The sequence below is a fragment of the Macrotis lagotis genome, chromosome 6 (assembly GCF_037893015.1).
Source record: "Macrotis lagotis isolate mMagLag1 chromosome 6, bilby.v1.9.chrom.fasta, whole genome shotgun sequence".
Classification (NCBI taxonomy): Eukaryota; Metazoa; Chordata; class Mammalia; order Peramelemorphia; family Peramelidae; genus Macrotis; species Macrotis lagotis.
This window is the reverse complement of record NC_133663.1, coordinates 87,245,265-87,272,267: the sequence shown is the minus strand read 5'-3', so window position 1 is coordinate 87,272,267 and position 27,003 is coordinate 87,245,265. Positions and strand designations below refer to the sequence as shown.

At 35.9% G+C, this 27,003-nt stretch overlaps 1 protein-coding gene and 1 pseudogene across 17 annotated transcripts in view; one reads left to right on the top strand and one right to left on the bottom strand.

The window, feature by feature from the left end:
- The window catches only part of ABI2 (abl interactor 2), a 125,046-nt gene that overhangs the window by 5,604 nt on the left and 92,439 nt on the right, over positions 1 to 27,003 (top strand). The window lies entirely within an intron of this gene.
- LOC141491498 (LRP chaperone MESD pseudogene) lies at positions 26,127 to 26,700 on the bottom strand (annotated as a pseudogene).

Genomic DNA, 27,003 nt, shown 5'->3' with positions numbered 1-27,003 from the left:
AAAACATGTTGGTCATCTTTCTTTACTTTTTTTACTTATAGACTAGGCTACTTCTAGATTTAGTAAAAACAATGCATCATAAGTATCTCTCAGATATTTCTTGTTGTAAAAAATTTTGAGTCAATTTGGACCTGACTATTTCTGTAGAGGTGAAAAATGTGCAGGTTGGTCCTCTTTTAAGAAGAATCTAAAGATTCTTTCTAAACAAATGAATCTGTGAGTATTCAAAAAATTGGAAGGGGATAAACGTGGAAGTCTTATGATTGTTTTTCCATATCTTCTCCTAAGAGCTATCTTTATATTTGTTTTACATTTTCCTCTTTTCCTGCTAGATTAAAATGGTACCCGAATGGAAAGGCTTTGCATTGAACCTTTGATTCTGGATTTGTCATTTCTTTACCTTTTCCTCAGCTCACCAGTCCAGTGCTCCAGACTTTGCCACCATTCTGGTCTTATAACTCTGTATCATATACCATTGAAGATAATGTTCTACTGTTTGCATTATAGAACATACAACTTTTTTCCTTACCATCCTCTTCCTTCTTTGTAAGACTCCCATCCAAGGTCTCTCAAACAAATCTGCTGTCTTTGAAAGTATTCCTTGTATTCCTTGCAATAAAATTTTCCTCCCTGTCTCCCCTTGTCCCTTAATTACTTTACTTCCGTAGATAAAAGATCCAGTGATATAGCTATACCAATAATACAGCTAACTATCCATTCACATCTTTCTATATATTCTTGTACATTGGTCTTATGTGTTCTCCAAATATTTTGCTGTCCTTAGTTGATATCTCTTTATGTTATGGATTCAGAAATTCCATTTTCTTTCTATACAGTTGACCCAGCTTCTTCACCAGTCATACATATTTGTGATCATATTCTTTTCTTTTTGCACAGTTCTTCACTGGTAATGTGTTACAACTTATTCATTTCTTATACATTACATATGTCTCTATTGTCCTTTGGGTTATTTTCAACTTTAATTATTTGAAGACTGTAGCATTCTATGACCTGGAACCATCCAACATGAGTGGAGAATCTTTTTGTTGGAACCATCCAACATGAATGAAGAATCTTTTTGTTATTAAGATGAGCTTTTGTTTCAGAGAGAAGCTTGGGATCATTAAAAGCATTATTAAATTTTCCAAAGTCAATTTGGCGGCTTCTTCTCCTATTTTAGTTCTGGGCTCACTTCATTGATGATCCACAGTATCTCCCCAGTATACACATTCAACTGTACAGTTATAGAATGGAAAATGAGCATTCTTCATTTATTTGGTCTTTCTTATGTATATAGTGCAGACTCTTTTGAGTCATTATGAATTTCACCTAGGAGACTTTTGTATCTGGCTCTAACATTAGATGTCAGGAATACATTTGATACTATAGAGCAGGGTTTTTTTTAACCTTTATTGTACCCTGGAACCCTTTGGTAGTCTGGTGAAGCCTATGAACCCCTTTTCAAAATAATATTTTAAAAACACCAAATAAAACACAATCATAAAGAAAACTAATTGTTATTTTATATGTATATATAAATCTTGATACATCTAAAATTCATAGACCCTCTCTGTTAAGAACTTCTGGCGTAGAGGTTGTTTTCTTTTTTTTTTTTTGATTGAATCTGTGATTTCATTGGTGTAGAGAACTCCTTAGCAAACTCCCAGTGCAGATCCACATTTATTCTATACTTTATAGTTTTAAAGTATTTCTTGAGAACTCTGAGAGTTTTAAATGTCCTACCTAGTTTTAATTGTCACTCAGCCAGTTTGTCATAATTGGAACTTTTACTTGTCTTCCTTCCTCTTAAGCCAACTCTTCTTTACAGTGTCATGCTAGGATATGCCTTTTCTTCCTTTAGTTGCTACCCAAATTCCTCTAAGAAGTCACCTGAGTACTACACATCAGTGGCTGTTATGTAAGATAGTATGAATGAATTTCAAGATCTTCCAGAATTTCAAAAATCTTCACTTCTGAACTCTCTTTTCAATACTTTGTAGCTCAGTTTTGCTTGGTTTGAATTTCCAGGAACCTATATCCCTCCTAAGATCAGCCAGTCACCTGAAATCTCATGATTCTGCTGTTTAACTCTGCCTTGGCTGCTCTAACACCTCCTAATTTCCCTTTTCCTCCAGATTCTTTACCCCTCTGACTAGAGGGTGGTAGGCTAACTTCTTCTCAAAAGACTTTCTTTTCAAAGGTGAGGATCCTGGACTTTCCAACTGACTCCCATCTTTAGCTTTGCCTAGTTGGAATACCATTGCGCAGATGTGCTAAGGACCTCCAGTGTCCTCTTAACTTCTCTCAATTTCCTTTTCTGTGTGCTCTTCCCGTATTAGATTGTAAGCTTTTTTTTTAATTTTAGAAAGGTTTTATTTATTTTGAGTTTTACAATTTTCCCCCCAATCTTGCTCCCCCCCCCGAAGGCACTTTGTTAGTCATTATATAATTCCCATAGTATGCATTGATCTAAGCTGAATGTGATGACAGAGAAATCATATTCTTAAGGAAGAAGCATATAGTATCTGATAGAGCAGAATTGCATAATAAGATAACATTTTTTAAAAAAAATTGATAGTCTTTGGTCTTTGTTCAAACTCCACAATTCTTTCTCAGGATACAGATGGCATTCTCCATCACAGATATCCCAAAATTGTACCTAATTGTTGTCCTGTTGGTATGAGCAAGTCCATTAAGGTTGATTATTACTCCCAGATTGTAAGCTCTTGAAGATGGGGATTGTCTTTCTCTTATTTGTCTGCTCATTGCTTACTGCAGTGCCTGGTATGTAGTAACTGCTAAATATATGTTTATTGAATTGATTAGAGAAGTATACAAATCTACCACTATTCCTTCTGTAAGGGGGGAAATAAGCAAAATGATCTTTGTATCTTCAATTGAGTGGTTTATGTAGTTCAGGGTCCCATATCCGATTGTGATAATGTTTTATCCTTAATTTTCTTTTCTTTTTTTTAATTGAAATTTTACTTTGTAGATACATGTTATGAAAGTTTTTCAGCATTCATCCATATGCATATGCCTATTTTTAAGTTACATAATTTCCTTCCACCATCCCTTCTCATTCCCTATCCTCACTGGTGATCAGGTGAATATTGTACACACACATTTGTGTTAAACATGTTTATAGATTAGTCATTTTCTTGTCCTTCATTTTTTTTTTTTTTTTTTTAGGTTTTTGCAAGGCAAACAGGATTAAGTGGCTTGCCACTTAGGCCACAGCTAGGTAAATTATTAAGTGTCTGAGGCCAGATTTGAACTTGGGTACTCCTGACTCCAGGGCCGGTGCTCTATCCACTGCTCCACCTAGCTGCCCCTTGCCCTGACCATGACATTGGGGAGGTGATGCCATAGAGCACTGACCTAGGGGTCAGGAGAACAGGAGTTCGAATCTAGTCTTAGACACTAGTAGTGTGACTTTGGGCAAGTCACTTAACCCTGATTACCTTGCATCCAAGGCTATCTCTAGTCGTCCTGATTCATATGTGGCCACTGAATCTTAGATGTCTTTGGAGGAGAAAATGAGATAGGTAACTTAGTACAGCCCACCCCCCACTCAAATCCAATTCATGTGCTTGTCATAGCATCACCTTCCTGGTGTTGTGATCTTCTTCGATAATGAAGAGCAAACATTACTTGTGTGTGGAAATAGCTTTAAAGCTGGAATTCTTTTGTATTGAGACATAGGGTGTGATTTAGCCTAGCTTCTGTTTCTTAGTTTAAAAGTATGATTTTTGTGAAATGTTCATAAGTTTTAATATTGAGAGGTGAATGGAATTACCTGATATCAAATTATTTATAAATGTTTCTATATGTGGTAATATTTGGAGCAAGTTAAAGAATCATGGAGTTTTAAGTTATTCATAGTTGAATTTTTCATCTAATGACTTTACTTGTCATGTAAAAACTGCTTGCTCTTCAGCAAGGCAAGATATTTGGTTGTATTCTTGGTTTTAACTAAAACTGCTTAAGGGAGATTGAAATAACTAGAAATTTTGACTCTTATGATGTTTTTTCAAGACATTTACAGTAAAAATTTGTAGATTTTTTTTATGCAATATGTTTTTATGTCTCCAGTACCTCTTTCCCCCAGGCTGCCCTACATGCTACTGTTTATTACTAATCTTCTGAAAACTTTTGTTCATTTTCTCATGATAGAAATATATTATCTTGTATATAGCATGGTTGATATGCCTTAGCCATAAACGTCTTTGATCTGATCTCATTATATTTGTTTAGTGTTATTTCCCTTAAAATATTCTTGTATGATCATTCTTGTTCACCTTAATTTATCATTTTTTCGAATTTTAGTGGCCTTTAATAATTTTGTTATCCAGTCCTTACTCATTCTCTTGGCATTATTTAACTTTTCATGGTGTGGATACCTTGTCACCTCATGTAAATTTTAATTTCCTGCAGGTCAAAAACCCCATCTTAAGCAACTTTCGCTTCCTTAGAACCTAAATACCATTTTACATGTGTCATAAAAACTCAGTAGATATTTGTTGAATGAAATTAAGAAGTGCTGTAAATGTAGTTTGAATTGTAAAGCTGAGAAGAAATCTATTTAAGAGAATTCTGGGCACTTTTAGTCTATTCTTTAAGTTTGTTTGATATTGTTTTTTCAGCAGAATAGTCAGTGAGCTGACCTCAGAGTCAGAAAGACTTGAATCAAGTTCCCCTTTACTGACTAAGTGATTCTGGGCAAGTTATCGAACTTCTTGAGCTGAGCCTTCAGGTAGTTTTCTAAGATTTAATATAATTTACCAATATGATTTATTAGAGGGAATTATCAAATTGCAAAGTTTCTCATAAAATCCCTATTCTGATAAAGTCACGTAGACTAAAAGAAAAAAATTCTCATTTTTTTTTATAATAGTCACTTGACCTTTCTCATTTATCTATTTCTGTAAACATTTGTGTTGAGTTCAGTTTTAGTTCCATTCCATCTTTTTTCTCAAATTCCAAAAGAGTAATAGGTAACTTAGTATAAGAATCTCATGCTGCAACAGGATACTTATTTAATTTAGAGATTATAATAATTCTCTTTTTTCTTTGATTTTTTTTCCCCTTAAGTAATCAAGTTTTTCATTTTTAACCATTTAATAATTGTCAAATAAATTTATTAGTCCTCCAAGTTGTGAAGGTTTGCAGATTTATGCAAATTTTGTAGAATTACTTCCCTAGATATGTGGATATATGTCCTACATTTACTGTAGATGTCAGGAATTTATTTGATGCTCTACTGGTAGTTTTCCTTTTTCTGGTTCTTTGCTTGTTTTCCTAAGGAAGTTCACTATGTATTGGTAGATGTTTCCTTCAGTGTTGAAATTTAAGAGGCATGCTATGATTTGATGTTTGAACTCTCCTTTTTCAGTCTTAAACTTATAGCATCTGCCAATATTCTGGCCCTTTTTGCCACCTCATGCACCTCTTTTGACACTTTTTTTGTGAAAGCATACTCTCGTTGACATAGACAAATGAGCCAGAATTACAAAACATAATGTGTCCATTCACTTTGATTCTGTGTAGTTTTTGTCCTTGGCTCTCTATACATTGGTCCCCCTTCTGGAGGTCTTCTGGTTCTTTTGATATTTAATGGATTTGTAGAATATTTTATCTATTATTCATTTTTTCTCTCTCACTTCCTTTTCCACTTGTTCATAGATTTATCAGGTTTAGAGATGGAAAGAGTCAAAATTTACCTAATTTGACCCATTAAAATTTTTTAAACTGATAACTTAAACATTGCCAATCATTATATTTCCCTCTCTCCCAGAGAATCTTCTTTTTTGGGGTGGGGTGGGGTTGCAACTCAGTGGGATTAAGTAACTTGCCCAAGGTCATTTGAACTCAGGCCCTCCTGACCCAGGGCAAGTGCTCTCTATTCACTGTGTCACCTAGATGCCCCCTTCCAGAGAATTTTTTAACAAAGGATAAATAAAAAAAAAACAGTTCAACAAAACTAACCAACACAACTGAATCCAACTTTTTTTTTGCCCAAGGTCACGTAGCTAGGTAATTATTAAGTTTCTGAGATTGGATTTGAACTCAGGACCTCCTGACTCCAAGATCAGTGCTCTTTCCACTTTGTCACCTAGCTTTATCCCCTGCAATATTTTTTAAATGCAGTTTTATATCCTTAATCTGTAAAGAAAGGAGGAGAATGATTTCTAATGTTTCTTCATTGGGACCAAACTTGATCATTAGAATTTCACAATATTTATTTTTTCCATTTACATTGCTGTTATTGTATATATGGTTTTCCTCATTCTGTTTATTCTGTATCAGTTCCTTGAGTTTTTCCCATGCTTCCCTATACTCATTATGTTCATTGTTTTTTAATAGCACGGTAATGTTCTTTTACGTCAATGTAAAAGTTTTTAGGTAACTGCTTTGTTTCCAGTTTTATGCATCTACAAAAAAGTGCTGTTATAAATATTTTGGTGTATATGAGACCTACATCTCATTGTTCTATTTGGAATTTATGTCTAGTGAAGGATTTCTAGGTCAGAAGGTATAGTTATTTTAGTCACTGTTCAATATTTTTTAGCATAATTCTTTCTAAAGTGATTACACCAATTTACAGTTCGACCCAAGAGTATAATTGAGTGTCTTTCTACAACTATTCTTACCCTGATTTTTCTCATCTTTTTCTCATCTCTGCCAATTTGCTATGTGTATATAATGAAACTTTTAGAGTTGTTTAAGTTGTTTAATGTCTACTTACATTTTCTTATTAGGGTTTTGGAATAGTCTTTCATAAAGCTTTTAAGTTTTCACTTCTTTTGAGAACAAATTGTTCATATCTTTTGAGCACTATTTATTGACCAATTCCCTCAGAGGATTACAGAGTAAAAAACTGAGGATCAAGGACTTGTCTTTGGGACCAACTGCAAATGATTACTGGGATTTGAACCCAGGTCCTTTACTTTCAAATCTGCTCTCTGTTTTTCTGCCTGCTGTCCTTGAGAGGGTCTTAGATCTAAATTACAGTGATTTTTACACCTATCATTTTCTGGGTTTTTTTTGGGGGGAATTTAAAAAAAATTTAAGGCCATGGGGTTAAGTGACTTGCCCAAGATCACACAGCTAGACAATTATTAAGTGTCTAAGGTCACATTTGAACTCAGGTCCTCCTGACTCCAGGGCCAGTGCTCTATCCATTACGCCACCTAGCTCTGCCCCCGTGTCATTTTCTTTTCAATTCCTATGTACATATTTCCATTGCTTTTTGAGTCTCTTGCAATTGTGAACTTTTTTTGGGGGGGGGGACGCCAGGCAATGGGGTTAAGTGACTTGTCCAAGGCCACACAGCTAGGTAATTATAAATTGTCTGAGGTTGGATTTGAACTCATGTCCTCTTGACTCCAAGGCTGGTGCTATATCCACTGCGCCACCTATCTGACCCAATTGTGAATTCTTGATAGAAGTTTTTCTTGTCCTGGAGTTCCCTATGCATTTGGAAATCACAAATTCAGACAAAGGAAAAAAAAAAGTAATGAAAGGACTTTGGATTTCAGACTGAGAGATTCAGATTATGGTCAAGTGAATCTTTGTTTATATTCTAGAATATTAAATCTTAAAGTAACCTTAGAAATTATATGTAAATGTTCAAACCTTTAAAGGTGACCAAACTGTGTTCCAGACAACCTACAAGACTTGGAACTGATGGGACAGTGTTTCTCAATATATTGGAGTAATTTTATGGTTTTGTCTATCCATAAATCCATATGTATACAATTGTATTTTGATTTTTGATTCTAACTAAATATACAAAATAAAAAATGGATATCATTTTTTAATGTGTGTAGATGTTATTGTGATTATTAAAATAAAAATCCATTTAAAAACATTTTCAAATCTATAGCTTTTTGTCATTTGTATCCTCATTCAATAGATAGAACTGTTTTAGAGGCACAAATTTGATATTAAAAGGATATTTTTGCAGAGAACAAAGGAAATTTATTTTTTTTGACTATAGTTATGAAGAATTTACTTTTCTCATTTTCATTGGGATTGGGAGAAAGAAAGAATAGACTGCTGTTAATTAAATTTTTTAAAAATTAAATTAAAAAGACATGTTCTATAGATGAAATTTTGATATACTTTCAGATGAGATTGCTCTCTTGTTAGTTTTATTTAATATATCATTTCCCTTGGTTTACCAATTTCTAATAATCTATAAATGTTTATAATATAAAAACGAAGTATATTGGAAAGATTTGGAGAGCAGGTAGGTAGCACTGTAGATAGAACAACAATTTAACTTCAAGTAAAGCATTCTATGCACTATCAAATTGCTTCTCACCTCATAATCTAATTTACTAAATTACTAATAGTTCAATGCTGAGTTATCAGTAAACTTTTATTCCCATTAGACTCCTCAGTTTATCTTTGATTCTTGAAGTGATAACAATTTGAATCAACCTTGGTGTTAAATGATATTGCAATGAATCCACGTTTGTGGTACTGGTGGCAAACAAAAGTAGACAACTTGTGGTTCTCAGAATATTGTATATAGATTTTTAAAAATCTAACACCTGGTGTCCCCCCCCCACGTTTATTTGTTATTAGAATTGATTGACATGGAAAGTTTATTTTATGTATTCAAACCTACTTCTTTTGTGTCTGTATTTGTGTCTGTGAGTAGAGACCATATGTATATTTTTTCCTTTGATTTTTTGGGGTTGAAAGGTTAATTGGGCATAGTTCCAAATTGCTTTCCAGAATGATTGAACTAGAACACAGGTCTCCCAACAGTGTATTAGTGTACTTATTTTCTCACATGTCTCCAGCATTTGTCATTTTTTATTTTTGGGGGAATCATCTTAACCAATTTGAATTGTTGTAGTTTTCATTTCTCTAATTCTTAGTGATTTAGAACATTTTTTTCATATGGTCAATGATGGCTTGGATTTTTTTCTCCTGAAAACTACCTATCCATCATCTTTTACCATGGAGAATTGCTCTTTTCTTGTAAATTTGACTTGACTACATTGAGTTTGTTTATATAAAAACTTTAATTTAAAATTATCAAAATTACCCATTTTACTTCCTGTGAACCTCTCTGTGTTCTGTTTGGCTAAGAATGCTTCCCCTTATTCATAACATTAACAAGTAATTTCTTCCATCTTCCATTAATTTGTTTATATCCCCCTTTGTGTTTAAATCATGTACCCATTTCCAGGTTATCTTGGTGTACAGGGTGAGATGTTGATCTATCACTAGTTTCTTTTTTTTTATTAGGTTTTTTTGCAAGGCAATGGGTTTAAGTGACTTGCTCAAGGCCACACAGCTAGGTAATTAAGTGTCTGAGGCTGGATTTGAACTCAGGTACTCCTGACTCCAGGGCTGGTGCTCTATCCACTGCGCCACCTAGCTGCCCCTGATCTACGACTAGTTTCTACCATACTGTTCTATAGTTTTCTCAATGTTTTTTGTCAGCAATGAATTCTTTCCCTGGTAACTGGATTTTTTTGTGTTTTATCAAATAATAGGTTACTGTGTTTGCTTCCTTCTATGTATTATGTACCTAATCTATTCCATTGATCAACTTATTTCCTATCCATCACCAAATTGTTTTTGTGATGACAGTTCTGTAGTATAGTTTGAGATTTGGTTTTGCTAGTTCCCCTTTCATTGTATTATTTTTCATGGATTCTTGATAATCTTTTGTTCTACCAGATGATTTTCTATTATTTTTCTGCTTCTATTTGTAATTCTTTGACAGTTTGGTATGACATCAAATAAGTAAATTAATGTAGGAAGTAATTTTATTTTTCTTATATTGATTCAGCCTGCCTACAAGGAATTAATATTTCTCTATTTAGGTCTATCTATTTTTGTGAACAGTGTTTTATAATTGTGTTTATGTTTGTTTGTTCCTTCGTAGGTAGATTTCCAAGTATTTTATACTGTCTAGTTATTCTAAATGGAATTTTTCTTTCTATCTCTTTCTAATGGTTTATTGGTAATGCCAGGAAAGTTGATTTGTATGTTTATTTTATATTGTACAACTTTGCTACAGTTGTTATTTGTTTCAGTTAGTTTTTAGTTGATTCTAGAGCTCTCTGAGTAAATCATGATATCATCTGCAAAGAGTGGTAATTTTGTTTCCTTGTTACCGATGCTTATTCTTTCACATAATTTTCTTTACATTTTGTTACAGCTAGCATTTACAGTAAAGCATTCTTACTTCACTCTGATCTTATTGTAAAGTCTTCTAGCTTATTGAGTAACAAATAATTCTTACTTTTGATTTTAGATAGATACTACATAGCATTTTAAGGAAAGCTTTTTTTTTCCTGCTTTGTATTTTTTTAAAACAGGAATGAGTATTGTATTTTTTCAAAAGCTTTTCCTATTTATTGCAGAAATTAAATGATTTTTGTAGTTTTTGTTGTTGAAATGGTCACTTATGCTTATAGTTTTCCATCTGCATTCCTGATTTCCAAAGTTTCTCCCCCTTTATCTCATTGATAAAGAAAGCAATTTGATATAGGTTATACACATGCAGTCATTCAAAAACACATTTCCAGGGCAGCTTGTTGGCTCAAAGGATAGAACACTGGCCTTAAGAGTCAGGAGGATGGGAGTTTGAATCTGGTCTCAGACATTTGACTCTTACTAGCTTGTGTGACTTTGGGTAAGCCACTTAAACCTGATTGCCTTCAACCTCACTCAAATCCAGTTCACTTGTCATAGCATCACTTCATGATGTCATAGTCTATTTTGAGAATAAAAGACAAACATCATTATCATCTTCATTTTCATCCTTATTGTCATCATTAACTTATTTTCAGCTTAGTCTTGTTGTGAAAGAGGATACAGATTAAAAAAAAACCCCCAAGAAAAATAAAGTGATGATATCCTTTGATCTACCTTCAAACTTCCATCAGTATGTTTTCTGGAGGTGAATAGTATTTTTCATCATAAGTCTTTCAGAATTATCCTGATCATTCTATTGCTGAGAATAGCTTAAGTCATTCACGGTTGCTTTCAATACAATATATATTTACTGTATACAATGTCCTCCTGGTTCTGCTCACTTCACTTTGGGCAAGTTCAAGTCTTTCTAACTTTTTCTGAAACTTCCTTTCTCATTTCTTACAGCACAGTAGCATTCAGTCATAATAATATGCCACAACCTCTTCTGTCTTGCCCCAATTGATGGACATCCCTTCAATTACCAATTCTTGCCATTGCAAAAAGAGCTGCTATAAATATTTTTGTATATATTGACCTTTTTTTCTTTGATCTCTTTGAGATATAGACCTAGTACTGATATTACAGGATCAAAGCATGTGCAACAATTTTTATAGCCTCTGGGCTTAGTTTCAAATTGTTCATCTGGAATGTATGGATTAGTTCGCAACGAATGTACTTATTTTTACAAAACACTCCCTCCAATGTTTATCATTTTCTTTTCTTTCATATTTGCCAATATGATAGGTGTGAGGTAGTACCTCAGAGTTGTTTTAAATTGAATTTCTTTAATTAATAATGATTTAGAATATTTTTATAAGATTATAGAAAGTTTTGATCACTTTATCTGAAAACTGCCTGATCATAATCATTTAGCTATTTATCAATTAGGGAATACCTCTATTTTTATAAACTTGGTGCAAATATCTGTATATTTGAAAAATGAGAAAAAACTTTATCAGGGGAAACTTGTAAAAATTTTCCCCCTTCTAGCTTCCTGCTTTTTTTCCATTTTTGACTACATTGGTTTTGTTTGTGGAAAAAACTTTAAATTTCATATTAATAAAATTATTGATATTACTTATGATACTCTTGTAGGTCATAATTTCCTTCCTTATCCATAAATCTCATAGGTAAATTTTAACATGCTCCCATTATTTGTTTATGATATCACTCTTTATTTCTGAATCATGTATCTATTTTGCCTTTATCTATCTTAGTATTTGGTGTGAGGTATTGGTCAGTGCCTAATTTCTGTAAAACTGTTTTTTTTCAGGAATCCCTACTTGGAGTTAAAAAAGAATTTTTTTTTTTGCTACTTTCTTCCCCTTTCCCCAATCTTTTTTTTTTTTTTTTTGCAAGGCAAATGGGGTTAAGTGGCTTGCCCAAGGCCACACAGCTAGGTAACTATCTGAGGTCGGATTTGAACCCAGGTACTTCTGACTCCAGGGCTGGTGCTCTCTATCCACTGCCTCACCTAGCTGCCCCACCTTTCCCCAATCTTTAAGTCTTCTAGGAATTCTTGTGGAGCTTGTTGAAAATTTTTTTTAAGAAATTGTCTTTTTTCTATTTTTGTACCTTGAGCTTCCCTGTCACTATAATAGCTCTTTATGTTTGGGCTCTTTTTTGTTTACTATTTTTTTTCCAGCCTACTTCTTTGTTTTGAATTTTATGTGTTGTATTGATCTCTTCTCTCTTTTAGGTAGAGAATATGCACTTCATAGTTAGTATTGGGCTCCTTTCACTTCTGGGTTTGAAATTTCTGATCTGAGCTTCTGTCCTTTTATGTGCTTTTTTGTGCTATTTTCACTACTCAGTCTGAGGACCTGCAAGTTTTCAGTGCTTCCAGTAGGGTATAATCTGGGGAGGTTGGGATTAAAATTGTCTCACAATAAAAGAGATTGAGGCAGAACTTTGAGCCAATGGCACTTTATTAAAGGGTTTATGGTCCCCTCTGATGAAGTGAATCTTAGATCTTCCTCACAATTTGAAATGCTCTCCCTTCTTCCGGGACCCTGTGTGTATAGAGTTTGATACTCAGATATACAAAAGAATTCAGAATCTCATTGGTGGATAGACCTTACTGTCTTTTTTTTTTTTAATTAAAGGTAATAAATAAATAGTCTTTGGTCTTTGTTCAAACTCCACAATTATTTCTTTGGATACCATCGCAGATGCCCTAAAATTGTGTCTGATTGTTGCACTAATGGAATGAGCAATCCATTAAGGTTGATCATCTCCCCCATGTAGTGCTGTTAGGGTTACAATGTTCTTCTGGTTCTGCTCATCTCACTCAGCATCAGTTCATGCAAATCCTTCCAGACTTCCAGAAGTCAGGGATTTTTTTTTAAGTTTTTTTTTTGCAAGGCAATGGTGCTAAGTGACTTGCCTAAGGTCACAGAGCTAGGTAATTTTTAAGTGTCTGAAGTTGGATTTGAACTCAGGGATAGATCTTACTCTTTTTTTTTTAATGTTTTTGCAAGGCAAATAGGGTTAAGTGGCTTGCCCAAGGTCACACAGCTAGGTAATTATTAAGTGTCTGAGCCCGGATTTGAACCCAAGTACTCCTGACTCCAGGACCAGTGCTTTATCCACTGCTCCACCTACCCTACCTTACTCTTGAGGATCAAAAATGACATATCAGAAAGGGGTTCATAGATTTGGTGACGTATGGGCCATCTCCACTGACTAAGTGATTATAAAATGGTCATAAAATGTTCACCTGCTCATGTTGGAGAAGAGAGAATGATTCAGAGGTACATAAATAAATTGGAGGACTTTCCATACAATTGGTCACTGTGAAAAGGAAAAACAAGGGTAAAGGGCCTTTGATGAGCTTCTTTTGGTTACACAAGTGATCTTATAGTCTTTACCAATTTGGGATCTGATATACAGGATTTATAATCACTACCCCCTATAGAAACATATCAAATTGATTGGTGCTGATTGGAATAAAATAGAGGTCCAAATGAATTATTTCTCAGAACAGAGATCTGTTCTCCTGTTCTTAACTGTACCCATTCCTGTTTAGATTTGTTGGCTTGTAATCTGGTTGAGCTTCAGAAGAATGTTACTGGACTCAGTTACTATTAATCTGCCGGGAGATTCTGCAGGTTTAGAGCAACTGAATTACTTACTCCCCTTTGGAGACTCTTGCCCTGATTATTCTATTACAGACCTATATGTTTTGCTAAAGTCTTCAACTGAGTCACTCACTGCCCTGCTCCTGGGCTCAACTGTAGTTCTGGAAGTTCCTTGTTCATTTTTTTTTCTGGCCTCATGGTTTTTTGTTTCCTTTTGTTCTGATTCTTTTTTCACTATATGACTAATATGGAAATGTTTGGCATAGTTATACATGAATAACCTATATAAGATTACTCACTGTCAAGGGAAAGAAGCAGGGAAGGAAGGGAGAAAAATGTGGAACTCAGAATCTCAGGGAAAAATAAATGTTGAAAACCATCTTTGCATGTAGTTGGAATAATAAATAAAAAGTTTATCTAAAAAAAGAAAATTAGCTGTCTTGATATTGTGCTAAAAGGATTGGAGAGAATGTAGAGAGCATCAGAGACTTGGGGAATGAGAGAAAAGACAACGTTAAACAAACATATCTCCAGGGAAGCCCCTAAACTAATTTTTTAAACTTTTATTGTTTTTTTTTTTTAAGGTAAAGGTTCTACCCCCCTTATAAGCAGGGAAATTGTTTCTCTAAAAAACCTTACTTTTGGGATTCATAGCCTACCTCCTTTAACTTCGAACATGTTATTCTATCCTTACAGTTTTTATTGTAGTAGGATGTTTTTAAGATTCTTTTTTTTTTTTTTTTTTGCAAGGCAAATAGGGTTAAGTGGCTTGCCCAAGGCCACACAGCTAGGTAATTATTAAGTGTCTGAGACCGGATTTGAACCCAGGTACTCCTGACTCCAGGGCTGGTGGTTTATCCACTACCCACCTAGCCACCCCTGTTTTTAAGATTCTTATGGAAATCTTTGTGTATAATTTGTATATACCAAATAAATTAGTTACATATATGTAACTAGCTTGATAGGAAAAGAATTACTATTCTTTTAAATTCTCCGTTTTGCCTTAGACCAATTTCATAATGTCATAGAGTTAGAGCTGGAAGGGAAGCTTATTGGACATAGATGTCTGGTAGTAAGTATTTCAAACTTGGCATGCCTCAAAAGAATAATTATCTTAATTATCTTGTCTGTTCTCTTTTTCCACTGCTCTTCCACTCACCAAGATGTTCAATTCTAATTTCTCTTTTGATTTCAAGCTCTCAATTCATCTCACATATGGGTACCAAATATAGTTATTTCTTTCTCAGTCTTCTTTCTCTCACACTTGTCCACTCTGCTTCCAAGCCACCACTTTAGTCCAGATTCTTGTCGCCTCTCACCTTTTGTATTGTCATAGTTTCAGATTGGATCTTCCTGCCTCAGATCCTCCTTTCTGCAGTTCATTTTCTAAACAGCTGCTAAAGTGATTTTTCTACATATTGGCTTCCTCTGCCTTCCCTCCTCCAGATCTTCCTGCAATGCTCCCATGGCCATCTCTCTTTTATGCTCAGGATAAAATGTGAATTCTTGTTTGACATTTAAATTCATAGCTGCTCTTTGCTACTTTTCTAGGCTTCTGACACTTCTCTCTTTGTATTGTAGTTTTGTTCCAATCATTTTGGTGGACTTGATGTTAATCATTTAATACCCTGTCTTTTCCCTCCATGCCATTGTATTGGCTCTGTCCCTCATGACTGAAGTAGACTTTTTCTTTACCTCTACTTCTTGGAATCCCTGGTTTCCTTCAAGACTGAATGTAACTACCATGTTCTTCATGAGACCTTTCCTGGTTCCTTTAGCTGCTAATACACCCCTTCCATAGGTACCAAAATGTGTATTTGTCACTGCACCCTAAACTATGTATGGTCCTTGAGTACAGTGAATGATTTACATTTATCTTTGAATCCTTAGCACTTAGCAAGACCCTAGCATATAGTAGATGTTTAATAAATAATTAAATACTGATTGGTCTTAGAGGTCAGGCTTTTTATGTTACAAATGAAGAAATGAGGCTCAGAGAAATTAAATAATTTATTTCAAGTGTTGTTTTGTCTCCATACTTTTATCAGTCATGCAAATTATTTGGGAACTTACCAAATGAGGGAGATAATTTAAAGGCTGTGTTTTGCTCTAATAATTTATTTTTGATAAGAAATGTAAATACAGTAGAAAGCTATTATCTCTACACTTTTAATTCTGGTATAGGATTGTAAAGATGTGATTTTTCTCATGTACAAAAAATGTCTTTCAAAGGTTTTTTTTTTGGTCTTAGTATCATCTTATTTGGTGGTCATTTGGTGGAGTGGAAATCAAGTGGAAAAAGAGGTAAATGCAGAAGTTGAAGAGTAAGAGGCTAAAAAATGAAATAGAGATTTTAAATACCCTGACCATATTGATCTTTGAGGTTATTGAAGTGTAGATAAGGAATGTCATTTACATTGGGCTAAGTTTTTTTGAGATGTCATTTTATCTAGCATTGTACCATCTCTCCCACCTTAACTAGAACAGTTATCTCTAACATCTAATAAAGGACATGTTCCACTGAATTTTCCATGATAGAGGACTTTTCATCTTTTAATATAAAGTTTTCCTGATAGAAATTAGTTCACTTATTTATATGCTATGGGGTAACTAGATGATTCAGAGTTCAAATAGTACCTCAGATACTTAGTAACTGTGTGACCATAGACAAATCCCTTAACTTTTGTTTGCCTTAATCCACTGATGAAAGAGCTCCAGTACCTTTGCCAAGAAAAACCTATGATGGATAGGATGAATGAATGAATAGCAATATAAACCATGGACATATTTGATATACTGGATTGGTTGTTTTCTTTGTTGTTGAGTATATTACTTGTATACTCTTTTTTTGATCAAAGGTAATTAAAACCTTTTTCCCCTTCTTAGGTGTGAATAGGCCATTTTTATAAAAATTTTTTTGTGATTACATTGTATACCTCTAAGGCTATATCTGTTTCTGTATCTATTTCTATACATGCACTACTATTTAAATTTTTCCCATTCTTTTGGAATGGAATTCTAAAGGGAAATTCTTTTTTTTGAGATATTTTGAAAATTTATTACCAAGTGGCTTAAATATTGCATCATCTTCATTGAGGACTTTTTGTCAGTGTTTTTCTTCAGTTCCATCACTCTTTCTGTTTGATACACTTTTGCTACTTACTGAGATATAGTAGGTCATTGGGTTATCAAGGTGCTGCTATTGAAAAGTGTATGTAGTTCCATTATCATCTCTGTTGAAAATAGATCATATATTTATTTCCCTCCAAATTTCATACTGTTCTTGTTCTCAGCTTATTTGAATCTCCCACCAAGTTTTCTATATAGGTTTCTTTTCTCATTTTCTCTTCCTCTGTAATGTTTTTAAATAAGCTTGTATTCTAAACCAGTATTGCACTAGGCTACTATGTATGGTCTTTGACTTGGAAAAGACATTAAGTTTTTCCTAGCTAAATTGATTTTTTTTTTGGCCAAGGCGATGGGGTTAAGTGACTTGCCCAAGGTCACACAGCTAGGCAATGATTAAGTGTCTGAGACCGGATTTGAACTCAGGTACTCCTGACTCCAGGGCCAGTGTTCCATCTATCCACTTTGCCACCTAGCCACCCTGCTAAATTGATTTTTGAAGTCCCTTTGCCCTCCCTATTTTGGCAAATGCTGTGTGTGATCACATTTACATCTCATTTTTTTTTAGTTGACATTTTGTTTAAACAGATTAGGTTGAAGTTGTTCCAGTTATATTAGTAACTTCTCATCTTTATGTTTTCTTTGAAATTGACTTTGAACTTTGCTTTAGTTATTGCTCTGATTGTACAAGAGTGAATTGATAGAATGACTGTTCTTGGAAGGAAAGCGGTGTGTAAGAAGAGAACTTTTCTTTCACTTTATTTGAGTAATTTCAAATAACTTTTCAAAATAGTGGTACCACAGTTCCACCAACAATGTATTAATGTGTCTATCCTACTACAACTCCTTCAACATTGAGTATTGTAATTTTTTTGGTCATCTTTAGCAATTTGTGGGGCATATTGAAACATTTTCCCTCTTTTTGGGCAGGGGTGTTGGATTTTGCAATTTTTACTTATAGATGCCTGAACTAATTCACTACATTTGAAGGCTATATTTCTTTCTGTTACTGTTTTTTACTGTTGTGTTTTATATCTATCTATCTATCTATCTATCTATCTATCTATATATATATATTTATGTTCAGGGTCTATGAATTCTTTGGTACTGTCAGTCATCCCCTTTAGCCCTCCTTATTTTTCATATCATTCACTTTCTGACTCCCACCACTGATTGCCATTTATTTGGATACTGGATCTCAAGGTGTCTTAGATTCTTTCTATAATGGGTATTTCATGGTTTACCAGTCTAATTTTCTGCCTCATGTTACTTTTGGATTGTCAGAACTGGCCCCAGCTAAATGCTGTAGATTTTCCCTCAGGCTTGGTAGAGTACTATGGAGTCCTCCATATACACGAAATCCTGATGACATTTTTTTTTTTTATGTTTTTGCAAGGCAAATGGGGTTAAGTGGCTTGCCCAAGGCCACACAGCTAGGTAATCATTAAGTGTCTGAGGCCGGATTTGAACTCAGGTACTTCTGACTCCAGGGCTGGTGCTCTATCCACTGCACCACCTAGCCTCCCCTTCCTGATGACATTCTGCTGTACTTTCAGTTTCTCATTTCTCTGGTCTGGCACTGGCTGCTAAGAGTCTGCTTTCTTTGCACCCTTATCTGATGCTTATATGTATCCCTTGGTAGGCTTTGCTCCTGATGGCTATGGTCAAACTGGTTTTTGAGAACTGAGCAAACATCTGTAGCCTGGAGCTGGGTCTCTTTGATACTGGAAAGAGAGATGGGGGGAATGGGGTGCAGGGATGGGTTTTGATTTTAGTCTGGGTCATGTCTGTTAGTACAGTCTTTCTGCCAATAGCATGTGAGGTAGGGGAGGGATGCTGAGTGAGCTCAGAATCAGGGAGTGTCAGTTCCTAGGTTTGGGAAATCCCCCCCCCCCCTTTGGATTCTTCTGGGTGTTCTAGACCATGGAAATAGCTGAAGTTGCTTTATTTTTGACGAAGAATTTGTTTTGGAGAGGTTTGAGAGATCATGTGACCTGGAAGTCCCTCATAAGAAGACTGGAAAGGTAAGAAAGGTTCAGGTTGTGAAGAACTTTAAATACTGCAGTTTATATATGATACTAGAGATAATAGGGAGTCACCAGAGTTTAAGTAGATTAATAATATAGATCTGTGCTTTTAAGAAAATCCCTTTGACAGTTATATGGATAATGAATTAAAGTGAAGAGAGATTTGAAATGAGGAGACTGATTAGGAGGCTTTTGTGGTGTTGAGGTGAGAGGTAATGTGAGGATCTGAATTTAGGTGGCAATGAAGAGAAGATTCACTATGGAGAAACAATGGGGAAAATTGAAAAGATTGAGAGAAGTTTGGTGGCAAATCTGGGTAACTGAAAGGATTATGGTTTCTTTGACAGTGATAGGAATGTTCTAAAGAGGGGGTAAGCTTTTTGATATAAGATGAGTTGTTTTCAGCCTGTTGAGTTTGAGATATTTATGGTACATTTAGTTGGAACTTTCCAGTGGGCAGTTGGTGTTGGAAGTCAGAGCTTGAGAGCCTACACCCAGATGTTTACATTTAGATGAAATGATAATTCTACCATAGGACCTGATGACATCCCCAAAAGAAGAGGAGAGAGCCCAGGATGAAAATTTTGTTGTATACCTACAGGATGTGGATTATTAAGAGGCAGAGAAGACTTTTTTCCTACAATCTTTTTCTTTCCTCTAAAGATAATAAATTTTACTGCTACTTCAAAAAGCATCACTGTCACTTCCCACTATATACCTATCCTTGTAACAAATAAAATAAAGCAAAAAAAAGGTGCTGTTTGAAATGTATTAGTCTTATTCCTCACCTGTCATCTACTACCTCTCTGTAGAGAAACAGGAGACATGCTTCATCATTAATTTTTTTTTAAATTTAATTTTATTTTTTAATTCTCATTTTGTACAAATGTTTTTTTTTACAATAATAAAATATTCTTGTTTAAGAGTAAACAAAATACCCCCCCCCCATATGAATATAGACTTGTTTGGGCGATAAAGTAAAGGGGAGAGAAAAAAATTAAAATTAAAAAAAATAATAGTAATAATTGTAGGTATGGCCAGGTGGCGCAATGGACAAAGCACCAGCCCTGGAGCCACGAGCACCCGAGTCCACATCCAGCCCCGTAGACCCAACAATCACCCAGCTGTGTGACACGCAAGCCATCCCAACCCCACTGCCCTGCAAAAACCAAAAAGAAGAAAAAAAAAAAGACCCAAAATAAAATAAAATAGTAATAATAGTAGGGGTGGCTGGGTGGCAGACAGAGCATTGGCCCTTGAGCCAGGAGCACCCGGGTCCAAATCCGGCCTCAGACACCCAAAGATCACCCTGCTATGTGGCCCCAGGCAGGCCACCCAGCCCCATTTGCCCTGCACCCTCCCCCAAATAATAATAATAAAAAATGTGCTTCAGTCTTTGTTCCAACACCAACGACTCTGTCATGGGTGGATCGCATTCTTTATGGTAAGTCCATCGCAAAAGTTACTTCCATATTTTTCCAACATTGCCATTGCTGATCGCAACTCCTTCCTTTCTTATTTCTCCACTACCATGTACTATATTTTCTCTTTCCTTTCACTCTGACTCTGCTGTAGGGTAGCTGAGTGGCACAGCAGACAGATTCCCTGGTCCTGGGGCCAAGAAGCCCTGAGCCCCCATACCACCCCTTTGGCCCAGAATCCACCTGGACCTATGGTCCTGGACAGTCCTTCCAATCCCAGCCCCTTGCAAGAAGTAAAAAAGAAAATGTGTTATGTCTGACCACTCTCCCCCCATGGTCCATCATTCTCCTCCTTTATTCACATCCCTACCCCTTCCCCCTGCTCCCCCTCCTTCTTACTCCAGATGTCTATACCCCATTGAGTATATATGCTGTTTCTTCTCCTAGCCACCTCTGATGAGAGCAAAGGTTCCCTCATTCCCCCTTGCCTCCCCCCTTCCATATCATTGCAATAGCTCATTGTAATAAAAAAAATCTTATTATATGAAATATCTTGGCCTATTTCCCCCTCTCCTTTTTCTTTCTCCCATTACATTTCCCCTTTTTTCTGTTGACTCCATTTTTACACCATATTTTATCTTCGAATTCAGCTTTCTCCTGTGCTTCAACTATAAAAGTTCCCTCTACCTGCTCTGTTAACTGAGAAGGTTCATATGAGTATTATCAGTGTCATTTTTCTATGCAGGAATACATGCAGTTCATCCTCATTAAGTCCCTCATATTTCCCCCCTCTCCTCTAATCTCCATGCTTCACCTGAGTCCTGTATCTGAAGATCAAACCTTCTGTTCAGTTCTGGCCATTCCAAAAGGAACATTTGAAATTCCCCTGGTTCATTGAAAGTCCATCTTTTTCTCTGGAAGAGGACATTCAGCCTTGCTGGGTAGTTCATTCTTGGCTGCATTCTAAGCTCTTTAGCCTTCCGGTATATTATATCCCAAGCCCTACAAGCTTCCTATGCAGTTGCTGCTAAGTCCTGTGTGATCCTGACTGCAGCTCCACGATATTTGAATTGTGTCCTTCTGGCTGCTTGTAATATTTTCTCTTTGACTTGGGAATTCTGGAACTTGGCTATAATATTCCTAGGGGTTGGTTTTTTGGGATCTCTTCCTCAGGGAGATCGGTGGATTCTCTCCATTTCTATTTTGCCCTCTGCTTCTAGGATATCAGGGCAATTTTCCTGTAGTAACTCTTTGAAAATGATGTCAAGGCTCTTTTCCTGATCATGACTTTCAGGTATTCCAATAATTTTTAAATTATCTTTCCTAAGTCTGTTTTCCATATCAGTTGTTTTTCCAATGTGATATTTCACATTTTCTTCTGATTTTTTATGTTTTTTGGTTTTGAAATATTGATTCCTGATTTCAGGTAAATTCATCAATCTCCCTCAATTCTATTCTTTGTCTGAAGGATTTGTTCTCCTCAGAGAGTTTTCTTATCTTTTTTCCATCTGGCCAATTTTGCTTTTTAAAGCATTCTTCTCCTCAATAACTTTTTTGAACTGTTTTATCCATTTGACCTAAGCTGGTTTTTAGCATGCTGCTTTCTTCAGCATTTTTTTGGATTTCCTTGACTAAGCTGCTGACTTCATTTTCATGTTTTTCCTGTATCTCCTTTCTTTTCCCAGTTTTTCTTCCAACTCCCTCATTTGATTTTCAAAGTCTTGAGCTCTGTCATAGCCTGAACCCAATTTCTGTTTTTCTTGGAGTCTTTAGATGCAGGAGCTTGTGCTTCCTCATCTTCAGACTGAGTATTTTGATCCTTCTTGGGCTCATGCGCAAAATATTTCTCAATGGTCTTCCTCTTGTTTCTCTGCTTGCTCATTTTCCCAGCCTGGGCCTGGTTTTGGGGTGCTTCCTGAGCTTTTGGGACACTCCCACAAGGGTCTCAGTGTGTGAGGCTCTGTCCTCCCTCCTGGTCTGTGAATGACCATAAGCGCCCCCCTCTGCCTCGGGGCTGAGGTGGGGGGGGGCCCTGCTCTTCTATGGGGGGGCCTAGACTGAGATCAGGATCTGAATGTGGTCAGAGCCCCAGAGTCCTGTTCCCAGGGCAGAGGACAGAGCTCTGCAGTCTCTCTCTTCACTCCCCTCCTTCTGCTCAATGGGCTCATGCCCTGGGGGCTCCTGCTTACCACATCTGCCTGCTTCTGTTTCCAGGTCTGGGCTGTGGAAAGACTAAGCTGCTGCCTGTGTGCCCTGAGGGCTGGGCTCCATGTGTTTGCTCTGGCAGAGGTCCCCCGCTGTTTCTCTACTTTGTGCCTGGTGCTCCCTGGGGTGCAGCTCAGGAGACTCCCTTGCTGCTGTGAGCTGGGGCTCCCAGCGCCCTGGGGCTGCTTCCGGGAGGCTGAAGTTCTTTCTCTCTGGAGGGACACCCCTCTGGAGGGCCAGCCCTCTGGCAGGCTGCCTCTCTGACCCCAGTGAGCAGAGCCTTTCTGCTCTTTTCCAGGTTACCTTGAGTAGGAGAACTGCCTCATTGGGTCCCTCTGTGGGTTCTGTCTCTCGAAAGTTTAGTTAGAGTCCTTAGTTTCAAGTTTTATCAGAGAGAGCCTAAGACTAGATCTCTTGTCGCCATCTTGGCTCAGTCTCCCCATTAATTTTCTAAAGTTGCTTTTTATCACAGTTTTGAGATCCTTAAATGTTTTCCTTTACATCACAAGGGGTATTTAGCAGATTTTTCTTTTGATTCTGCTCATTTTGCTTTGCTTTAGTTCATTTAAGTCTTTTTTAAGAAAGATTTTATTTTGAATTTTACAATTTTCCCCCTATTCTTGCTTCCCTCCCCCACCCCCTCATATAAGGCATTCTGTTAGTCTTTATTTACAATGTTTCCATGATATACATTGATCTCAGTTGAATATGATGAGAGAGAAATCATATCCTTAAGGAAGAAAAATAAAGTATAAGAGATAGCAAAATTACATAATTTTTTTCTAAATTGAAGGTCTTTGTTCAAAGTCCACAATTCTTTCTCTGGATACAGATGGTATTCTCCATTGCAGATAGCCCAATATTGTTGCACTGAGCTAGTCCATCAGGGTTGATCATCACCCCCATGTTCATTTAAGTCTTAAATTTTTTTTTAAAATCCCAATAACATCCAAAAATAAATTTCAACTTTATTCCCAAAACTTTGAGTTTCAAATTCTCTTCCTTCCTCCCACCCCACTTCCCCCATTGAGCATGCAAGTTATTTGGTGTAGGTTACAAATGTGTAGCCATGAAACACATTACTATAATAGTTATGTTGGAAAAGTAAACATAATTCTCCCCCCCCCCCCCAAGAAAGAGACTCCTCCAGAAGAATAAAGTGAGAAAATAAGTGTGCTTCAATCTGTATTCAGACACCATCAGCTCTTTCTTTGGGGTGGATAACATTCTTTATCATAAGTCCAACAGAGAAATTGCTTCAGTATTTTATCCCCACAGTTGCTATTACTAGCTGTTTTTCCCTTTATCCTATTCCCCCACCCCCATTTATTCTATTCTCTCTCTCTTCTCTCACCCTGTCCCTCTTCAGTCTTCAAAAGTATGTTGTATCTGATCATCTTCTACAATCTTCTCTCTCCTACTTACCCCTTCCTCTCCCTCTTTCCTTTCTCCCATCCCTTCCCAGTCCTATTTTCCTATAGGGTAAAATAGATTTATATACCCAGTTAATTGTATATGATAATTCCTCTCTGAGCTACTTCCCATGAGAGTAAAAGGCTTACTCACTCCCCCTCACTTTTCCCCCCTCTTCCTCTCCATTGGAAAAACTTTTCTTTGCCTGTTTTATAACTTACTCGATTCTTCCTCTCCTTTCCCTATCTCTCAGTACATTCCTTTCTTGTCCATTGATTCCATCTTTTTTCATATATTATACATTCAAATCAAATTTTCTCCTTTGCTTTGTCTATATATGTTCCTTCTAACTGCCCTAATAAATGAGAAGGTTCACATGTGTTATCAGTATTAGCTTCCCATATGGTTCAATTTGAACATACAATTCAATATCATTAAGTCCCTCATAATTTTCCCTTCCCATCCCACCTGAGTCCTGTACTTGAAGATAAACTTTCTATTTAGCTCTGGTCGTTTCATCAGGAAAGCTTGAAAGTCCCTATTTCATTGAATGTCCCCTGAATGAGTATGTTTAGTTTTGTTGGGTAATTGATTCTTGGTTGTAATCCAAGTTCTTTTTTCTTCCAGAATATCATTTTCCAAGCTTTATGAATTCTTAATGTAGTTGCTGCTAAATCTTGTGTTTTTCTGACTGTAGCTCCATGATATTTGAATTGTTTCTTTCTGGCTGCTTGTAATATTTTCTCCTTGTTGGGAGTTCTTCAATTTGACTATAATATTCCTGGCACTTTCCATTTTAGAATCTCTTTTAGGAGGTGATTGGTGGATTCTTTCAGTTTCTATATTATCCTCTGCTTCTAGGATATGAGGGCAATTTTCTTGGATTATTTCTTGTAAATGAAGTCTAAGCTTCTTTTTTGGTCATGATTTTCAGATAGTCAATTATTTTTTTTCACATTTTTCAGATAATTTTAATTCTTAAAAATAACAATTGTATATAAATCTCACAATTTATTCTCGAGTAGGCATCAACAGCAAAGCCAGTCAGTAACAAATAAAGTACCATGTAAGTACCATACAAAACAAAACTACAAAAAAAAAATTAGGCATTTTTAAAAAATCAAACATTTTAGTAACAAATGAAATAATTCAATACTGTGCTGAATCCAGGAATGAATTTTGCTGTTCAAGAATATTTACAGACTTTTAAAAAGCTGCCCAACTTTGTAGAAATGTGAATGTTCATTAATTATGACAAATCTTCAGTTACTTTCTAAATGCTGAGGAAACAAGAGAAGCATATGAATGAACCTTGGCAATTCAGATAATACTGATCCTAGACCATAATCTCTTTAAAAAAAAAAGCAAAAATTAAACTAAGTTAAGAAAACTCTTTCCTATACTTTGTAAAGAAACTTCAAGGCTTTATCATTTTTTTCTCCCTCTTCTAACATATTAGTAGCAGTCTATATGCAATTCTCCTGGATTCTTTTAACGAACTTAAACTTAAACCTTTACCCTCTTGCATTAAACCCTCTGAGAGTCCTAGAATCGCTTAGTTCCCAAGAATGTAAGTCAAGACCAGGCCACAGTACTTTGATAATTAATTCCTTATAGAACACTTTTTAATCTCAACAGTCTCTAAGCAATATAATAAAAGAAAGGGGTTTGTAACATTAAAAATTTCACTCAGTTAAGTCAATAAAGTTTTAATGGCTTATGCAAACAAAACCTTCTAACAGATATTTTTTCCTAACTGCAAGGATGAATAATTGGCTTAATGTATTCCTGTAGTAATTGTTAGAGTAAGCAAATACTTAAGAGTGATGACCTTGTTTTCCTTATTTATGAGGGGGGAAGTTCACAGTAGACAATGACTTATCAATTTTAAACAAGTAAAAGGAATGTAAATATGTCACAATTTAAATGGCTTTTATATTATTAACTTTCCTGTCACTAAAAACTACTCAAAACTTCCACCTTTATATTAGAGTCCTTAAATAACAAATCCTTGCTGACCCATTGAGAATTTCATAGAAATTCCCCATCCTCAAATGTTACTGTAGAAATACTTATGTCCTAATTGTTCCTCTCAAAGTTCCATTAATGTGTTTTTCATAGGTTATCTATCTGCCCTGTAGATTGATTACTTTCTTTAAAGGAACTAGTTTTTTTTCTGGCTTTGTTTTATTTTTGTCTTTACTTCCTCTTTTGCCAGGGTATACCTGCCACTCCAAAGTTACATCCGCATATCTTTCTTGGTTTATCAAAAAATCTTTGATCTCCCAAGCATAGCTCCCATCTCCGAGCATGAAGATAGCATGATCTGACCCAATAGTAAACCTTTGCACATCATAGTTGGCATTGAAAAGACTCCCTTGCTATAAGCTGGTTATTGCTTCAGTCTCTGTTTCTGTGGAATTTCCTGATACTGTTGCAAACATTGTAAGGGTTTTTCCTTTTTTTGGCATTTTCAATAAACTCTCTGGTTTGCCTGGATCAAATTGAGAGAAATCTATTGGTGCTGTTCCAACAACCCCACCATGTCTGCATCATTGTAATCGAGAATGTCCTTCTTCTGAGGGGGAGGCAGCTTTGCTGTGGGCTTTGTGTTGTGGCTTGCCTTGACCAGGCATATGGAAGTAGGTTGGAAATGCAGAGGAAAGCCAGCACTAGGAGCAGCCACCTGGAGGCTACCATTTTCTGGGCTAGTCCAATTATTTTTAAACTATCTCTCCTGGATCTTTTTTCCAGGTCAGTTGTTTTTCCAATGAGACATTTCACATTTTCTTCTAGTCTTTCATTCTTTTTGGTTTTGTTTTATTGTTTCTTGATTTCTTACAAAGTCATCAGCTTCCCTTAGCTCCATTCTACATTTGATGGAATTATTTTCTTCAGAGGGTTTTGTGTCTCCTTTTCCATCTGGCCAATTCTGCTTTTTAAGGCATTCTTCCCCTCATTGTCCTTGTGAACTGCTTTTTCCATTTGACCCAAACTAGTTTT